This window comes from Lissotriton vulgaris, chromosome 9, assembly GCF_964263255.1.
Source record: "Lissotriton vulgaris chromosome 9, aLisVul1.2, whole genome shotgun sequence".
Classification (NCBI taxonomy): Eukaryota; Metazoa; Chordata; class Amphibia; order Caudata; family Salamandridae; genus Lissotriton; species Lissotriton vulgaris.
Genome location: NC_141697.1, coordinates 631,065,361 through 631,084,109, shown reverse-complemented (window position 1 = coordinate 631,084,109; position 18,749 = coordinate 631,065,361). Strand labels below are relative to the sequence as shown.

At 54.6% G+C, this 18,749-nt stretch overlaps 1 protein-coding gene across 4 annotated transcripts in view; it reads right to left on the bottom strand.

The window, feature by feature from the left end:
* Nucleotides 1-18,749, bottom strand: part of LOC147691995 (cytochrome P450 2F3-like) — a 556,138-nt gene that overhangs the window by 57,226 nt on the left and 480,163 nt on the right. The window lies entirely within an intron of this gene.

Below are 18,749 nucleotides of genomic sequence, written 5' to 3'. Positions count from 1 at the left end.
GAAATGTCAAGACCCCGTAGTCCAGGTCAGTTAGGAGGTGGCACTAGGAAAAAGATATTGAATTACCCTTGGAGTCGGCTGCGCTGATTCTCCAGTTAGGAAGGGTTTTTTAGGTCGAGCGTAGCGAAGCACCTCCAGTGTACTTTAGTATACCTCTTGTGCTTACTTGAATGTGGGACAGGGGAAGTGCACACGCTTTCCCTCGCCGATTTCACCTCGTGGGCGCGCACGCCCAGGCCGGCGCCGTGCACATCCCCTGTCCCACTTTCACCGCAAGTCAGCCTCTCGCGCGCGCACACACAGCCACATTCACGCATGCACACACACATACAAACAAGCAAGCAAACACATGCGCAGGCACACATGCAGGCAAACACACACACATGCAGGCATACACACACGCGCACACACACACACATACCGCCGCCGCCGCCCCACTTACCGCGTCAGCGGACTCAGCCGCCACTCCTGACTTCTGCTGTGCGTCACGACTGCTCCTTGTTTAATTATGTTCAGGGCAATGGGCTCCTTGATAAGCTGCAGCACAGTCCTCTTCCTTTCTTTTATTAAACTTTGTAGATTGCAGTAACATCCTTTCGCCCAGTTAAATACTTGGACACATTTTAAATGATTCAGGTTTTAGTGTTTGCTTTTTAGTGACTTCAAATTATTATGATGTTTGTGATTTTGTATTCAGTGATATGAAAGACCACAACCGAACACTTAGTGATAAACCTCAGCATGAGCACAGTGTTCAGCGATAGTGTTCAGCTCTGCCGGAAGCTTGTTTCTTCCCGAGTAGCCTCTTCTAAGGACTCGCGTAGACCGATCTGGTACCACGCATGCGCCATTGACCTTTTCGTTTATTGAGCGCTACCCACAAATCTCATCATGTGCCTATTAGTCCCTGGTTGCTTTGGGATTTGGCGGGCCGCTCCCGGGCCGCATCAGCCGCTGGGCGCGAGCCGCAGTCCACGCTGATGTGCACGCTCACGACAGGCTGCAGTACTAGCAACCAACTCATGCCCGCCCCAGGTATCGAGTATCTTGCATGTGAGTGTGCTAGGCACAGCCCTCTCGCTCTTAGACCCTTTCCATCTGCTGCTCCTTTCCCCTCTCCACTACTATTTCCTTCCTTCCTGGTTTACTTTCTTATTCCTCCCCCCCCCCCTCACCCCCCCCACCTTGTTCCCATTCCTACTTTACTTTCTTTTCTCTCTACTGCTTTCCCCTGCCTGGGCACTTTCGTTGTTCTGTAAACAAAGGCTCGCATGTACACACGTGGCGCGGTGACCTGTTTTAAACTTCCCCGCTTACGAAATGCTTCACGCTGTATTTAAGGCATGGTGGGGGCTCACCACCACTTCACTACAGTCGCCAGTCACAAACAGTTTCCCACTGAAAAGGTACACGCGTATTTGTACATATTCTATTCGTCTGCCAGTTTCTTCACAGATTATTTTTTGGAAACAAACAAGTGAGTACATTTGAGATTGTCACCTATCGACGCATTTACATTGAACAGGAACATCGTCAAACAGCGATATCCTGGTGGTAGGCCCGTTTGTCTCCTTTGGTGTGATCGTCCCCACTGATTAGAAGGAGCGAGGAGCAGGTGTGTGACCAGGGCCTGGGATGGTAGCATTAGTGTCCCCCCTGCAGCCCCTGCACCTGGCCCCCCAACTCTGAGCTGCTGTGCTCTTCCTGCGGGTTCCTGCTCATCCAGCCTAAGCAGACCGAGCGCGGGCACTGGTACTGTCCCCCCCTCCGTGCAAGGACTCATCAGGTGAGCGTGGAAGTCTGGCTGTGGGGTGTGCTGTACTATAATTGTGTTTGTATAGCGCTTCATACCAGTGACGAGGCATTGAACATTGAAGCACTGTTAGTGAATGCAGTAAACACTAAGGCCCCCTGATTGCTGATTCGGACAGATATATTTGGGTGAGCTCTACAGCACTGTAGAGAGCCACCCGGGCTCTCTCACACAATGTATCTTTTCCCCCACGCACGCACGCACAAGCCCGGGGCGTGCTCGCGCCGGGGTATAAATAAACATGCGGAAGACCGCTCGGGGTCTTTCCGGCTAACTGCTATTACGAGTCTGTGTCCGTTCTTATATGATTGTGTTGCCACGTGCGAGGCCTTACCTGGAACGCCACATTGGCGACGAGGCCGGTCGTCATCCACGCGTGCCTGTTGCCTCCTGCGACACCGCGTTGACTGTGTCCTGTTGCGGTGCCCACCCGCTACTCTGTGCCGGTCCCCCTCTGACCCGAGGCCCGCCCACGCGTCTCCCATGAAGGTGCACCTTCAGCTGGCGGGGCTCGTGGGGTCGGCGTGCAGCGGAAGGATCCTGCGGGTGAGTGAACTGTCTGCCCCGCCTGCGCGCTTCCCGCATTGCCTCGATTCGCCGGCCGGCGCGGAGGAAGTGCGCCTGCCCGCCGCTGACGAGCTTCTGAGCCCTGAGGCAGCACCACGTGGCCACGGCCTACAGCGGACCCGCCTCCCCTCTTGGAAAAGGCGCGCGAGCGGCGTCCCTACCGCGTGTGCACGATAGGCACCGCGCCTGGCCCCACACGCTCTGCACCTGTCTGCGCCGCACGGCGACTCCATCAACCACCGGCAAAGGCAAATTGGGATCAACTGTCAGGCCTCCAGCGCGCGCCTACGCGCAGCAAAGAAAAGGAAAAAAACAAGCCTTGGCAAATTCAATCAGGGACCTGCCAACGCCAGGATTCCCAGGCGCCCCGCCTGCACCGCATCTGCTCTGCCTGTGCCAGGCCTCACGGCGCCCCAACCCGTGGCGCACCCAAGCACCTCGGCCCTGCCGTGCACACTGCCACGACTCCGGAAAGCTCCAGAACCACGTGTTTGAAGCCACACCATGAGCCAGAACGCGACGGGGGCGGCCCAAGACGGGGCTGTCCAGCCCCCCCCACCACCAGCGGTCCAGCCACCGCCAGCCGTGCCTGCGGCACTCCCACAGGCCCAAGCCCAGGCGGGAGGTCAGGCCCCAGCGGGACCCCCCCTTACCAGCGCTTCCTGCCCACTTGCATGCCGGCGCAGCGCCCATCCCGCCCTTCAGCGAAACTGCGGACCCAGCGACAGCAGCGCTCCGATGGAGGGCGTGGGTCGGACGACTCAATCTATACTTCAAGGGCACCAGAGAAACGGATGGGACAGTGAAGAGGTCGCTCCTCATTTTGTATGGGGGTCAAGAAATCTTTGATCTGTTTGAGTCGCTCCCCAACACTGGGCCCGAGCACGACTACGATGCCGCCGTCGCGGCTCTAAACGCACATTTCGATCCCCAGCTCAACAATGACTTTGAAAAATTCAAGTTCAAACGCGTCTGGCAAACTGACTCCGAGTCCGTCGACATGTACTATGCTCGACTCCGTCGGCTTGCGAGCACGTGCCCATTCGCCAACCCCTGAGAGGAGATCAGGGATCAGATCATAGTAGGATGCAAGTCGAAGCTGCTGAGAAAGCTGATCCTACGGCAACCAGGAATATCACTCGACGAGATACTCATCCTGGCCAGATCGCATGAACTGTCCGATGCCAGGGCAGAGGAAATGGAGGCGGCGCTGCGCACCCCGGTTATTGCCCCACCAGCTTCAAGAACCCCGACCATCAAAGAAGAACGGGTAGATGCAATTCAAAGGAGGTTCCCGCCAGCGAAGCAGCAGAATGGCCCGCCAAGAGGAAACTAATGCGGGTACTGCGGTGAAGACCACCCTGCCGCTGCCACATGTGGCGCCAAAGGCAAGACGTGCCTCAAGTGTGGGCGTCTGAATCATTTTGCCGCCGTCTGCCGGGGAGGAAAGTTCAGATCAGCAGGCCCACGTGCCAGGGCAGTAACGCAGCGCATCCGACAACTATCACTCGACCAGGAACGACCTCCTCCGGACACTCAAGCACAAGACCGACGACCCAGGTACGAGGAGGATGAGGACGACGAGGTGTACGTCGTCTCCTATGTAAGCCGAGCGTCCACGAGAAGGAGGCCGCCGCCCATGTGTTCCATAACAGTGGATGGGACGAATGTCAACGCCTTGATAGACAGGGAAGCGTCCGTAAATGTCATGGACTCGGATTAATATGAGAGAATGTCCCCGAAGCCTGCACTAACACCATCCGTAGCGAAGATCTATACCTACGGGGGAACTGAACCGCTACCCCTTTGAGGAGTAATCCAGACCACTGTAGTCAACGGAGAATACTCAACGGAAACCAAGTTTCACATCACGGAGGGAAAGAAGGGCACCCTCCTGAGCTGCCACACGGCAGAAGACCTTGGCCTGGTGTTCTTTGCCAATCAAGTGCACCAAGCACACGCGGATTTCATGCTAAAGGATTTTCCAGAACTGTTCAAGGGCCTAGGCAAACTAAAGGGGCGCAGATTCAAACTACACATAGACACATCAATCAAACCGGTAGCACTCCGACATCGGCGGGTGGCTTTCAACCTCAGGCCGCAGGTCGAGGAGGAGCTTCGGAAGCTTGAAGACCTAGGAGTGATCGAGAAAGTGTCGGGCCCGACACCCTGGGTCTCCCCGTTGGTCGTTGCACCCAAACCGAAGCAGCCAGGGGCCATTCGTCTATGCGTGGACATGAGGCTCCCCAACACAGCCGTCAAGCGCGAAAGGCATATCACCCCCACCATGGACGATATAATAGCGGACCTCAACGGGGCGAAGTGGTTTTCGAAGCTGGATCTCAATTCGGGTTATCACCAGCTCGAGTTGGAGCCAGCCAGCAGATACATCACCACCTTTTCGACGCACGTAGGGCTGCGTCGCTACACCCGGCTCAGCTTCGGTGTCTCCTCCGCGGCGGAGGTCTTCCAAAACGCCATTCGTGAGGTGCTATCGGGACTAAGGGGAGTGATTAACCTCAGCGATGATATTCTAGTGTACTCCTCAACCCTGGAAGAGCATCACGTCAACTTGAGGGCAACCTTGCAAAGACTCGCGGACAGCGGCCTGACTCTACACCGAGCCAAGTGCGCTTTCAACCAAGAGTCGGTGGACTTTTTCGGGTACACCTTCACGAGAGAGGGCCTGAAAGTTGACCCCAAGAAAGCGGAAGCGATCAAGGCAGCCAGCACCCCCCGAAACCCAACTGAAGTACGCAGTTTCTTGGGCATGGCCACATACTGTGGCCGGTTCATACCTAACCTGGCCGCCCTTGCGGAACCCCTCAGGACCCTCACCCGAGCCGATCAGAAATGGGACTGGACCAACGCCGCGAACAAAGCGTTCCAAACCATTAAGGCCAGTCTCCTGGATAACACCACAATGGCCTACTTCCAGGCACGACGGCGGACCGAGCTAATCGTTGATGCCAGCCCTGTGGGACTGGGAGCCGTTCTTCTACAAGAATACGGGCCCGAGGAGTGGAAACCAGTGGCCTACGCCAGCAAGGCGCTGACGGACACAGAGACCAGGTACGCCCAAATAGAAAGAGAAGCCCTGGCCATCAAGTGGGCGTGCCAGCATTTCCATCTCTACCTCTGCGGGCAAGAATTCACGGTGGTCACAGATCACAAGCCTCTTCTGCCCCTCTTTGCGGGGACATCACGGCTAGCTCCCCCACGCATTGAACGGTGGGCAGTCCAGCTGCAGGGCTACCGCATCAAAATCGTGCTCCGACCAGGGGCCCACAACCAGGCGATTACCTGTCCCGGCACCCGGATGTCATCACTCAGCGACCGCCCACAGAGGAAGGAGAGGAGGTGGAAGAGATTGTCCACATGATCACGCAGGCCGCGTGTCCGGAGAACATGTCGCTCAAAGAAATCGGAGACGCCACTGCAGAAGACGAGACTCTGACGAAAGTCCGTCGTGCCCTCGAGGAGAATCGTTGGGCCCATTTTCTCGATGGCGCATCTAGCCTCCGGCCGGAAGTGAGCCACGCCAGACAGCAACTGTGGCAGATACGCAGCGAACTAAGTGTGGGAGATGAAGGAGTCATCCTGCGAGGGCACCTCATCGTCATGCCGGAAAGCCTCCAACAAAGAGCTCTGAGTCTAGCACATGTGGGGCACCAAGGCATGGCCAAGACAAAGGCACGACTAAGGAGCAAGGTGTGGTTTCAGGCGATGGATAGCCAAGTGGACGCCATGATACGGTCCTGCCACGCCTGCACGATCACTGGTGGAGAACCCGTCCCGGCGCCCGTAATCACAGAGGAAGCACCTCAGACACCCTGGACACAACTCAGCATAGACTTCGGCAGCTTCCCGGACGGAAGACACATGCTGGTGTTAGTAGACTCGTTCTCAAAATTCCCAATTGTGGAAGTCATAGCATCTACCGCATTCCCACAAGTCAAGAAAGTGCTAAACCGCGTGTTCGCCACGATGGGGCTCCTTTCAAGGGAGAGAATTTCAGTCGTACCTGGAGGCCCTCCGGATCAAACACAGAAAGATCACCCCATTGTGGCCCCAGGCAAATGGGGAAGTGGAGAGACTGATGCGGACAATAAACAGGGCCCTCCGGATAGCGGTGGACAATGGCGAAGACCTGGAGGCAGCCCTTGACCAATTCCTAGGGGCATACCGCCAGACGCCTCACTCAACAACCAAGTGCGCCCCCTCCCACGTGTTGTTCAAGCGGGCTCCCAGGGACAGCATCCCAACTGCTAGCACATGGGTGCCAGAAGAGAGAAACGCCGAGGCTACACAAGCCCGAAGACAGACCATAAACATCAAGGCAAGCGCGTATCGTCACGCCAAGGAACCGGACATTAAGGAAGGGGACGTGGTGGTCGTCAAAGGCCTTACCTGGAACGCCACAAGCACCACCCCTGCCCAACTCCTTCTTATTTTGCTCCTACACCCCCATACCATGTATATTCACTACCAATTGTGAGTCCGTCCCTTTGTAACAATTGACACTAACCTCTATCCCGTCATGTTGCATCTTGTAAAACTGTATGTCTTATAATAAAACCTGTTCTTTTTTTAAAGCAGTCTAATACCTTTGGGTAATTTTCGCGCTATATAAAAATGCATAAATATTGCATTCACGATTCCTCTCCCTCGCCCCACAGACATTACAGCACCACTTTCTGCTTCATTAAATTACCTGCACCACTAAGGACGTCACACCACTGATGGTGGCATCATAGGCCGCCAGAAAAGACGCTGTTAGCACGTGTCAAGATCTGTTGTTGATCTCTTCTATATCCCCCTCATGCCAATTGTCACACTGGCTACCCCAGTGCATTCTGGCAATTGCAGTCTCAGTCAAGAACAGGTCAAGCTCATGACATATCAGAACTTTTTACTACCTGATGGAGCAGATGGTGGTTGGGTGCACTAGAGCCGCTGGGCCGTTCTTAACATGGAGGGTTCAAACCAGGGCTGGTGTTCCTGCCCGTCTGGCTGCATCACGGGCTCCTGGTGATATGTACCGGGGGTGACAAGGAGGGAGGGCGGGGACTTTAGTGGCTGGTGTTGTGCGCCGAACGTCACACAGCGCAAGGACTCACTCTGCAGCCGGAGCACAGAGAGTCGATAGATCCCCGTACTTAACAACTAATAAATGTGTCCTTGTGTAACATAACTGGTGCTCATATAAAGCGCTCCAATATGTTCGGATCGAGTTTGCACTATATTAATCTGCAAAAAAAAATTGTCCCAAAGGGCCTGACGTGCTTTGCATGAGCACCACTTCCATTACACAGGGACACATAGTAAAGACAGCTGCAGGTGCACTGGTTGCAACCCCCCACCCTTTCTGTAGTTGCTGTTTTGAACTAACCAATGCTTTTGACAGCACCCCAACCCCCTCCCCATGTCCCCGCATGACCCACCACGTCCTGCTCCCTGCCTCCTTTCCCATTGCTTGGCCATAAAACGCAAGTTTATGGCCTCGTAGCCATGTGGTGATAGCTCGACCTCTCTGAAAGTGGTGCGGCCTGCATTGATGTGTGTGCCACTGATCCAGATTTCTGTGAACGGAGCATTTCTTTGTCTTCCTCCTACTTAACATTTCTTCTACTTCAATGCAAGTTTATCTGTAAATTCAATGCACGCTGTGTTTGTTCTCAATCTTTCTCTTATCTGAGCCCAAATGTTGGCATGTGTCCCCGAATCCTTTCATTGCTCGCCAGAAGACGGCTTCGAGAGGTTGGCTTGGTATTTGTTTGAGGCGCTTATAAGTCAGAGTGAGTAATATCATCTATGTGTGCACACAGCTGTGACACATGGTTCAGTGCTGCAGTGTCTGCTTCCGACCTTCACGCCTCACCACAGACCCCCAGCACCCCCTGATGCTGCCGCCACCCCCGGACACAGAGAACCTCTCAGCCCTCGGTGCTTTAACCACAAGGGCTGCCCTGCACTAGCCCAGGGCACATTCCGGTGGTGCACCCAAACAAGCCACAGAAGTAAATTCAGAGAACTGCATTTCTCAATAGAACAAAGGTCACGCTGGTATGTTATTAACTGCACTATTTTACTGTGTTCACCAATGACACTCAGGTTAAAAAAAATGGAAACTACCATTGGCAAAGCACATCTGCCTTGTTTTATATTACTGTCCTTTCCTTTCTCTTTTTCCAGAGTCTAACAGCTAATAATGTTGCCTATTATGCTGCATAATTTTCCTTTTCTTGCCTTTGCCACATAATTTAGTCAACCATGCTGCTTAATTTTGGTTCATTCCTGCCACATAAGTCCAATAGCGGATCCTACAAGTTTTCTGGAGGCCTCATGCCACAGCACTCAAAGGCTGAACAAATGAAGAGCTTGTGGCCTTATAAGCCTTATGGCAACCATATGGTTCCAGGTGAACGAGTTCACGCACACTTGTGCAAAGAGCATATCGTGCCTCAATGATATGTGAGCACAGATTTCCTCCGCAAGGTCCTGTTTCATTAACAGTGCCTGCATGCCAGATGGATGGCCAAACTGCTGCATAGATGCTGCATACCGGGATTTGAACAATTCTCCCCTTATGCAGCAGGTGTCTACAGGCTGTGTTAATTGTCATTGGATGCAAGGAACCACGTGAGCAGAGGGACTAGGCCTGGGCCTGTTCATATCGATAGGCCCATGAAGGTCCACGCACACAGGGCAGGGGGGGGGAATTCTCTACGTGCGCCTTAAACGAAATGTGAAGCAGCACAAAGCACACAACAAACATTATGTGTCTTTGCTTTGTCCTCAGTATGAATTGTTAAACAGTGCCCATTTGAACTGAATAGCCTCATGGCACTGTGGATAGTGAATGTTTGTGAAAGAGACTGTCTAACATTGGGCATCACAGGTTAGGTGTGAGTAGAGACAACAAGCGCTGCACTGACACTTCTTTACATCTCTTCAAGGACCACCTGTCCCATAATGCAAAGGAAAACCGCATCTCTTGAGTCTCTGCTCACAACTGATCGGGAGGAGTTTTAGATATTTGTAACAAGTTTACCAGGCAGCTTAAGTTCCTATGCCAGGGCGAAGTATCTGACCAGCTTTGTGTTTTAACTTTGCATTCTGGAGCTTGTAGTGCGGAATGTTGTGAGGCACCAAAAAGAGTACAAATAATAGAAAGACATTGTCATTTACAACACCATTACTTGATTAATGCTTCACTAAGGGAAAAAAAACAATAACATTTTCAATGCCAACAGCTCAAACAATGTTATTGCGAGACCTATTGCATTGTAAATGCTTGTCTCTGTAGTTGCCTTAAGGGGAGGTATTAATGGCCGCCTTCCTGGTTTCCCTGTTTTCTCTCTTGCTGGTTAGCGTACTAGTGTTTGGCAGGTAGTTTTGCAGGCAGGTATTAGCGCTCGCGCTTATTGACCGCTGCGCACTTCAACAGAACTTTTGAGGCATTCGGACATTAGTCTGGGTCTGTGCTTCAATTTATCTTCAGGAATTCGCTTTGGGGAGGCTAGAAGTTGTGTCTCCTTCCGGAATTCGTCATAACTCTGAGTCTATGTTTATTCAGCAGTTTCTGGCATAGTCTGGGTTTTCCTGAGGTGTCAGCGCCACCTGGTGAGCTGATATTTTCCCCAATATGACGCAGCTTCAACCTTTCAAGTAAGTCCTTGTGGGGATATTGTGCACTCTTTGGTTTTCCAGCCTTATGTTTGTTTTGGGCAGACCAGAGTGCACTTTAGTATTTTGAGTTTGAGTATTTTGGGACCACCCCTTCAGAGAATCCTCAGGAGACAGAGACAGTTTGTACTAGTCAGGTGTTTCAGTGCACAAAGACAATTTAGGTGCTCACTTTTTTTAACTAAATAGACTCGACCTTTATGGACTTGGAATCGTTTGCTCGAGGTCACAGAGCAATTCAAGTTACAAGTTTAATTGTCACCAGAAGCTACAGCTCTTATGTTTTCTTTTGGAGCATAGTTCTCCTCCTCCTTAGTAAGTAACAATATATTTATATATATATTGCCTACCACCTATTTCTTCAGTCGCCTATTACAGAGTGTCAGCAGTCAAGGACCAGTATAGTTGTTTCCTACATTTATTTTTGGTTCAAGAGAGAAGCTAATCTCTGCACAGAAAAAGGTAGGAGACAGGACTTGGTCAGATGGGGGGGAAAAACAGCAGTGAGCTAGTCGTCTAGTACTGAGAATTAGATAACTGTTGTGTTTTGCATTACAGATGCCTCGCTAGATAAGAAAGAAGAATCACAAGTTAAGCTGCCGAGGTGCAAGCAGAGGAGTCTCTCTTTTATCCCATCCCCTTTTCCCCCTCTCTGCTGGTGGTGAACTTAGTTCGTACTCAGTGGAGAGTGGGGAATTTTGGAAAAGTAGTCTGCTCCTGCGGAAGGTCAGGTTTTAAGCGCGTGGTACTCAACACTAGGGCAGTGTTTCCCAGACAGTTTCTGGTGGGCAGTGAAATTGCAATACATAAATATGCCTTTACATTTTGTATTTATCTCCTCACATTTTCTGGGCGTTCAAACACATAGGTTAAAATTTAGGCTATGCTTTTTGAGAAATTGCAGCTTATTCTTTTAAAATGGGGATTGATGGTGACTTTTCTTTCTCTGAGTACAAAGTGAGAGGGCTTTTTTAAGTGAACTATATAACAATCCGGGGGCGTGGCTTGGCCGGCTGCAAGATGGCCGCACACTGAGTGGGCTCTGCCGGCCAAGCATCACAATCCGCAATAATCCTGTCGACATCCCTACCTTTGCTGTGCTTCTCAGCTGCATCCCGATTCCCCCTTCAGTACGGCGCCGAACCATCGCGCTGTAGTTGACTGGACGTGCTTGGAGGCGAAGCTGCGCCATTGCTCCTGTGACGCAGGGCCTCCGACCTCTGGTTCGGAGGTCGGGCCTACTCCATGTGGGACTGCCTCTGGGCACCGGGCATCGCTGTGCACTGTTGGCAGCCCCCGGGTGAGTGCGGCTGCTGCTGCGGCTTTGCTGCGGGGTTGGGGGTCTGTCCGTCCCGCCCGACCTAGTTTGCTGCGAGGTAGGCGCTGGGCCTCTGGTGTGCTCCAAGCTGCTCCTCGCAGCCGCTGCGGGTGCCCGGAATTGGCGCTGCGGGTGGCGGATCACCACGTCTCCTCGCTCGCTGTTGACCCAGCTTGTCGCGCACCCCCCTCGACATCCCTCTGCCTTTCAGGGTGCGCGGGCGCTGCCCGCTGGAGCCTGTTCCCCGCCTGCCTCCTCATCCGCCTGTGAGCTGCGCTGCCGGGTTCGGGCCTTGGTCCGGCTTCGGCCCTTCTGGCCCCCAGCCCACCTCCTGACTGCTGTCGCCCAGAGCTGTCATGGAGGGGCCGCTTCATTGCTCTGCCTACTGGCCCCTTGCGGCCTCTAGACCACGAGATCGGTCCTCTTCCACCTGTGGCGGCTGTGATCGGCTGGGCATTGCCCGACGTCTCTTAGGGTCCGCGGGTGAGTGTGGTGGCCTCTTTGGCTTGGCGGGTGGGGGCTCGTTGGCCGTTCCGCCCGTCCTGGTGTGCTGCGGGGAGGGGGCTGGTTGTTTGGCTACCTCCTAGCCGTTTCGCGCGGCCGCCGCGGTTGCCTGGGTTCGGGCTGCGAGCGTCAGGCCCCCGCGCATCACTGCTCGACACTGCTTCAGTTTGGTGCACTTCGCCCCCCCCCCCCCCCCCCATGCGACGATCAGCTTTCAGGGCTGCATGGGTGCTGCATGCTGCTCTATGTGCCCTACCTGCCCTTGCTCCTAATTCTGCACCATGCTCAGGAGCTGTACCTCCAAGATTGGGCCCTGGACCTGCTGATGCCCCTTCGCCTCCTTGCCTGCTCCCTTCTGCTGCCGGCTGTCAGGGGCTGTAGGGCCTCTGGCTCCTCTTAACTCCTCGGGCCACTCCTTGACTTACGGGGGCCTTCCACCATGGGGAAAAACCATCGAAAACAGCCCAAGATCGCCTTCGAGCTCCAAAAGCCTTCTCCCCAGGATGTTGCGGGTTACGAGGGTGTCAACTCTGCTGTCAACGTGGAGGCCCCACTGACCCATGAGGATGAACTTAAGGTCATCATGCTGGACGTCAAGTCCACGGTGATGAGTATTGCTGCCCAGCTGGACCAACTCTCAGCCCGCTTGGACACAGTGAAGGCCAACAACCGGATACTACACGTTGAAACCAGGGTCTCGGACGTTGAAGATGCGGCCACCCAGGACCAGTAGAAACTGCTGCAGATGGACAAGATCCTCGCCATTTTCCGGGATAAGAATGAGGACTTGAAGGTCCGTTCCTGCATTATGGGCCTTCCGGAGTCCATAAACATTTCCAGGATGGAGGACTTCGTGGAACAGCTGATCAAGGAACTATTCGGTGACGTCTTATCCTCGGTTTTCATCGTGGAGCGAGCCCATCGTTCTCTTGGTCCCCGGCCCAGCCCCGGCCTGACCCCACGTCCCATCATAGCCAAGATCTTGAATGACTGGGACCGGGACGCCATCCTTCGGGCTGCGCGTGACAAGGGCACCATCACCCACCAGGGTAACGCTCTCTCCTTTTTCCCCAGACTATACCCTGGCCGTCCAAGCCACACGGAGAGAATTTCTTCCTGCCAAACGCATCCTACTAAAGCACGAGGTCTCATATTCACTGGCCTATCTGGAAAAGCTAAGCGTCCACCAGGACACAAAAACACTAGTTTTCCCTGCCCCCAGAGAGTCGCTGGCGTGAGAGGGCTTTTTTAAGTGAACTGTGTAACAATCCGGGGGCGTGGCTTGGCCGGCTGCAAGATGGCAGCAAACTGAGTGGGCTCTGCCGGCCAAGCATCACAATCCGCAATAATCCTGTCGACATCCCTACCTTTGCTGTGCTTCTCAGCTGCATCCCGATTCCCCCTTCAATACGGCGCCGAACCATCGCGCTGTAGTTGTCTGGACGTGCTTGGAGGCGAAGCTGCGCCATTGCTCCTGTGACGCCGGGCCTCCAACCTCTGGTTGGAGGTCGGTCCTACTCCATGTGGGACTGCCTCTGGGCGCCGGGCATCGCTGTGCACTGTTGGCTGCCCCTGGGTGAGTGCGGCTGCTGCTGTGGCTTTGCGGGCGGGGTTGGAGGTCTGTCCGTACCGCCCGATCTAGTTTGCTACGAGGTAGGCGCTGGGCCTCTGGTGTGCTCCGAGCTCCTCCGAGCAGCCACTGCGGGTGCCCGGGATTGGCGCTGCGGGTGGCGGATCCCCACGTATCCTCGCTTGCTGTTGGCCCAGCTTGTCACGCACCCCCCTCGACATCCCTCTGCCTTCCAGGGTGCGCGGGTGCTGCCCGCTGGAGCCTGTTCCCCGCCTGCCTCCTCATCCGCCTGTGAGCTGCGCTGCCGGGTTCGGGCCTTGTTCCGGCTTTGGCCCTGCTGGCCCCAGCCCACCTCCTGACTGCTGTCGCCCGGAGCTGTCTTGGAGGGGCCGCTTCATTGCTCTGCCTACTGGCCCCTTGCTCCTCTAGACCACGAGACCGTGCCTCTTCCACCTGTGGCGACTGTGGTCGGCTGGGCATCGCCGGACGTCTCCTAGGGTCCGCAGGAGAGTGTGGTGGCCTCTTTGGCTTGGCGGGTGGGGTGGGGGCTCGTTGGCTGTTCCGCTCGTCCTGGTGTGCTGCGGGGAGGGGGCTGGTTGTTTGGCTACCTCCTGGCCGTTTCGCGCAGCCGCCGCGGTTGCCTGGGTTCGGGCCTGCGAGCGGCAGTCCCCTGCGCATTGCTGCTCGCCACTGCTTCAGTTTGGTGCACCCCTCATGCGACGATCAGCTTTCAGGGCTGCATGGGTGCTGCATGCTGCTCTATGTGCCCTACCTGCCCTTGCTCCTAATTCTGCACCATGCTCAGGAGCTGTACCTCCAAGATTTGGCCCTGGACCTGCTGAGGCCCCCTTTCCTCCTTGACTGCTCCCTTCTCGCTGCCGCCTACGCTGGCCCTCATGACACCACCACGGCCGCACCTGCAACACCCCTGCTGACTGCCGCTTCTGCCCCTGTGGGCTCACTGGGACTGCTTGCAACCTGACCTGCAGCTCCATCCTGTGCCTGACCATGCCTCACTGCTCCGGCCTTACTTCACAGGGTGAGCCCTAGCCGGACTATCATCTTCGGGGCGTGGCTGCTTGGCTTGGTGGCTAGTTGTGTGGAGTATGGTCGCCCTTGTTCCTCCTGGGGGCTCACTCTCTCACGGCTTCGGAGGCGCACTTTTACGACTTGCATTCTTTGGGAGGGGCGGAATTGGTCGGCTGACTGTATTGACCTGATCTCCAGTCCGCTGGACACCCTGCTTTGCAACCTCGATAGCCTGGTGCCTCTGGGGTGCTGGCCCGAGTTGTGCCATTGTTCATCCATGCTATTTCCCACTTCCGGGGGCTTCACGTTCTCTCTTTTCTGTTCCTTAAGGTGCCCCTTGCCTATCCCTGGAAGCGTATTGGGCGGAATCCACCTACCTCCCGCTCCCTTCTGCTGCCGGCTGTCAGGGGCTGTAGGGCCTCTTGCTCCTCTTAACTCCTCAGGCCGCTCCTTGACTTACGGGGGCCTTCCACCATGGGGAAAAACGATTGAAAACAGCCCAAGATCGCCTTTGAGCTCCGAAAGTCTTCTCCCCAGGATGTTGCGGGTTCCGAGGGTGCCGACTCTGCTGTCAACGTGGAGGCCCCCTGACCCGTGAGGATGACCTTAAGACCATCATGCTGGACGTCAAGTCCACGGTGATGAGTATTGCTGCCCAGCTGGACCAACTCTCAGCCCGCTCGGACACAGTGAAGGCCTGTGTCAACTCCCACAACAACCGGATACTACACGGTGAAACCAGGGTCTCGGACGTTGAGAATGTGGCCACCCAGGACCAGTAGAAACTGCTGCAGAAGGACAAGATCCTCGCCACTATCCGAGGTAAGAATGAGGACTTGAAGGCCCGTTCCCGCATTATGGGCCTTCCGGAGTCCACAAACATTTCCAGGATGGAGGACTTAGTGGAATAGCTGATCAAGGAACTATTCGGTGACGTCTTATCCTCGGTTTTCATCGTGGAGCGAGCCCATCGTTCTCTTGGTCCCCGGCCCAGCCCCGGCCTGCCCCCATGTCCCATCATAGCCAAGATCTTGAATTACCGGGACCGGGACGCCATCCTTCGTGCTGCACGTGACAAGGGCACCATCACCCACCAGGGTAAGGCTCTCTCCTTTTACCCAGACTATATCCTGGCCGTCCAAGCCACACAGAGAGAATTTCTTCCTGCCAAACGCATCCTACTAAACCACGAGATCTCATATTCACTGGCCTAACCGGAAAAGCTAGGGGTCCACCAAGACACAAAAACAATTGTTTTCCGTGACCCCAGAGAGGCCCTGACGTTTGCCAAGAGATTGGACAAGGATGCCCGCCCCTCCCCTTCTACATTTCAACCCGATGAGACTGGCCGCCTCAGTGACAACGATTGAGAAGTGCACACATTACTGGTTCATTGACCCCCCCTTTTAAATGATGTCTGACAACTCTACAGCTTGGCCACCCTGCTCCTTTACAGGTGTGTATGCCTAGCCCTGCATTGCCCTCACGGGATGATTCCCTTTTCTCCCACTGTTCTTCCCTCTCCTAGTTGTGGGTTCCCGGGGAGGGGCGGGTGGACAACTAAGCCTGTTTGGGGGGTTGGAGTGGGTGCGGGGTGGTTGGAGTTTTTTATTCCGTGGCTGTTATGCTGGGATGGGGTGGGGGAGGCGCGAGGGGTTGTAGGATGTTTTGCTCCTCTATTGAGGAGGCGGCTTCAGTTTGCCACCATGTTATTGCTCAGTATTGTTTTTGCATGCTTCACCATTGACGCTGTGCCATTCTTATTGCTTTGGCCACTCGCTTTTAACTACGTAGGCTACGTTCCATTGGGCTCTTTGACTTGCCCTGCTCACTGGGCGTGGTTTGTAGGTCAACCTGTTGCTCTCCTGATCCCTTACCCCCCCAGCATGCCACTTCGCTTGCGGTCTGTGCTGTGTTGGGCTCTCATTGTTCATTGCAGTGATTTGCGCTCGAGGCCTTGCCTGCCCGTTAGTTGCTTGCTCGCCTCTCTTTTACTGCCCCGATTGCATATTCCCCCGTGTGACGATCCAAGGTGTCTGTCCTCCCCTCCCCTGGGTCATTGGCCACTGCCCTTCTTCCCTCCTGGTCCCCATGTGCGCTGCGCTCCTCTGCGGGGTTTGCCGCCTGCGCCACATGGTACTGTGTCCATTACTGTCTCCTTATGGCTGATGTAGTATGCTGGTCCTGGAATATTCGGGGCTTGAATGATCACCGCAAAGCCCGCTTGATTTATTCCCATTTACAACGCCACAAAGTGGATACATGTCTCCTGCAGGAGACGCACCTGCTGTCGGGGACTATCGCCAAACTCAACTCCATGTACTGTGTGGAATCCCACTCTGCCACTTACTCCTCGTATGTCAGGGGGGTCTCTATTTTAATAAGGCGGGGCCTTCCTTGGCAGACTGACAGGGTGATCCTTGATCCGAAAGGCAGATATGCGCTTACTACTGGCACAACCTGTTACGATTGCCGAGGTCTATGGCCCCAATTGTGACGACTCGGACTTCTTCAACCATGTTTAGCACCTCATCTCCTCTTGTAGTCCTGTGGTGATCCTTTAGGGTGGGGACTTTAATGTGACCCTATCTGCGACTTTGGACCGGTTGGGTTCCCACAAGTCTCATCCACGCGCTGCTGTAGCTCTTTCATTTATTCTAACCGATAATGCTCTCTACGATGATTGGCGCCACTCCTATCCTGATGTGCGGGAGGGCACCTGCTTCACTGGCGCGCAGGGCTGTTGGTCGCGTATAGACTTTTGGCTGACCTCCCCGGACGTTCTGTCCTGCCTCTCCAACGTGATGCACATGGCTCAAACCTCTTCTGACCATGCGCCAGTCGAGATCCGTCTTCGGCCTCCTCATTTACCACGACGGGCCTTTACTTGGCGCCTTCCCCCTAACGCCCTCCAGGGCTCTGTCTTCTGTGCAGACATCCAGACCCCGATCAGCTATTACTTTGATCTCAAAGCGGGCTCTGTGGAGTCTGCTTCCACCCTTTGGGAGGGGTTTAAGGCCGTCATTCATGGTGAATATATTTCTGAGCAGGCAGGCGTCCTTCGATCTATTTGTGCCACTTTATCAAAGCTGGAGGAGAAAATCAAGGACCTGGATGCCGCCCAGGCTGCGAGCCCCAGTCCCGAGATGCTGGCGCAACTGCCTCAGAAACACACTGAATTCTCCGATGAGGCTGGGCGCGAACTGTCCTTTCTGGGCAGGTAGGACCGGGCACGCCGTTATGGTGAGGGGGACAATCCGGGGCATACTCTCACCAACCTTCTTCGCCCACCGCGTGCTGCTTCCTATGTCACGGCCTTGAGTGATGGTGGCTTAGACAGGACTACCTCCCCGGTGGACATTAATTCCAGCTTTCTCGACTTTTACATACAGCTCTACTCCGCTGGCACTCCCCTGCCACGGGAGGACTTCGATCAATATTTCGATTCCACCGCATTGGTCTGTTTGGAAGACCACCACCGTAAATTCCTGGATGAACCGTTCTCCAGAGAAAAAATATTGGCAGCCATCAATATTTTACCCGGAGAAAAGGCCCCTGGATTACATGGCCTGCCGGCCTCTTTCTACAAAACATTTGCCAATCTCAGGGAACCACATCTAGCTGCATATAATGACTCATTCAGCACCAGCTCCTTCCCGCCTTCCCTGCGCGAGGCGCTGATAACCTTGCTTCTTAAACCCGATAAGCCTTCCGACCATCGCGACTCATACCGCCCCCTTTCTCTAGTAAATATAGACAACAAAATCTTTGCCAAACTGATCGCTTTCTCTTACTTATGCCCACCATTGCCCTTCCCGATCAATCAGGTTTTATACCCGGACGGGTAACTTCGCAAAACCTCCGCACAATTTTCTCGGTATTGAATCAAATTAATCCCAACCTACCAGCCGTGGCTGCCCTGCTTGACGCCATGAAGGCGTTTGATACGCTATAGTGGCCCTTCTTATTTTACATCTTGCCGCTTAAGGGCTTCGGAGACCACTTTCTGTGCAACATCAGACTCCTCTATACCAACCCCTCGGCACGCCTCCACATCAACTGCCAAGTCTCAGACCCTATTACCATCGCCCGAGGCACGCATCAAGGGTGTCCGCTATCGCCCATGCTTTTTGCTATAGCGATGGAGCCCCTGGCCGCCAGGTTGTGGCAGCACCATACCCACAGGGGTATTAGTTTCTCGTCCCATTCCCTGCTCATCTCAATGTATGCAGACGACATTACGCTCTATGTCCGTCATC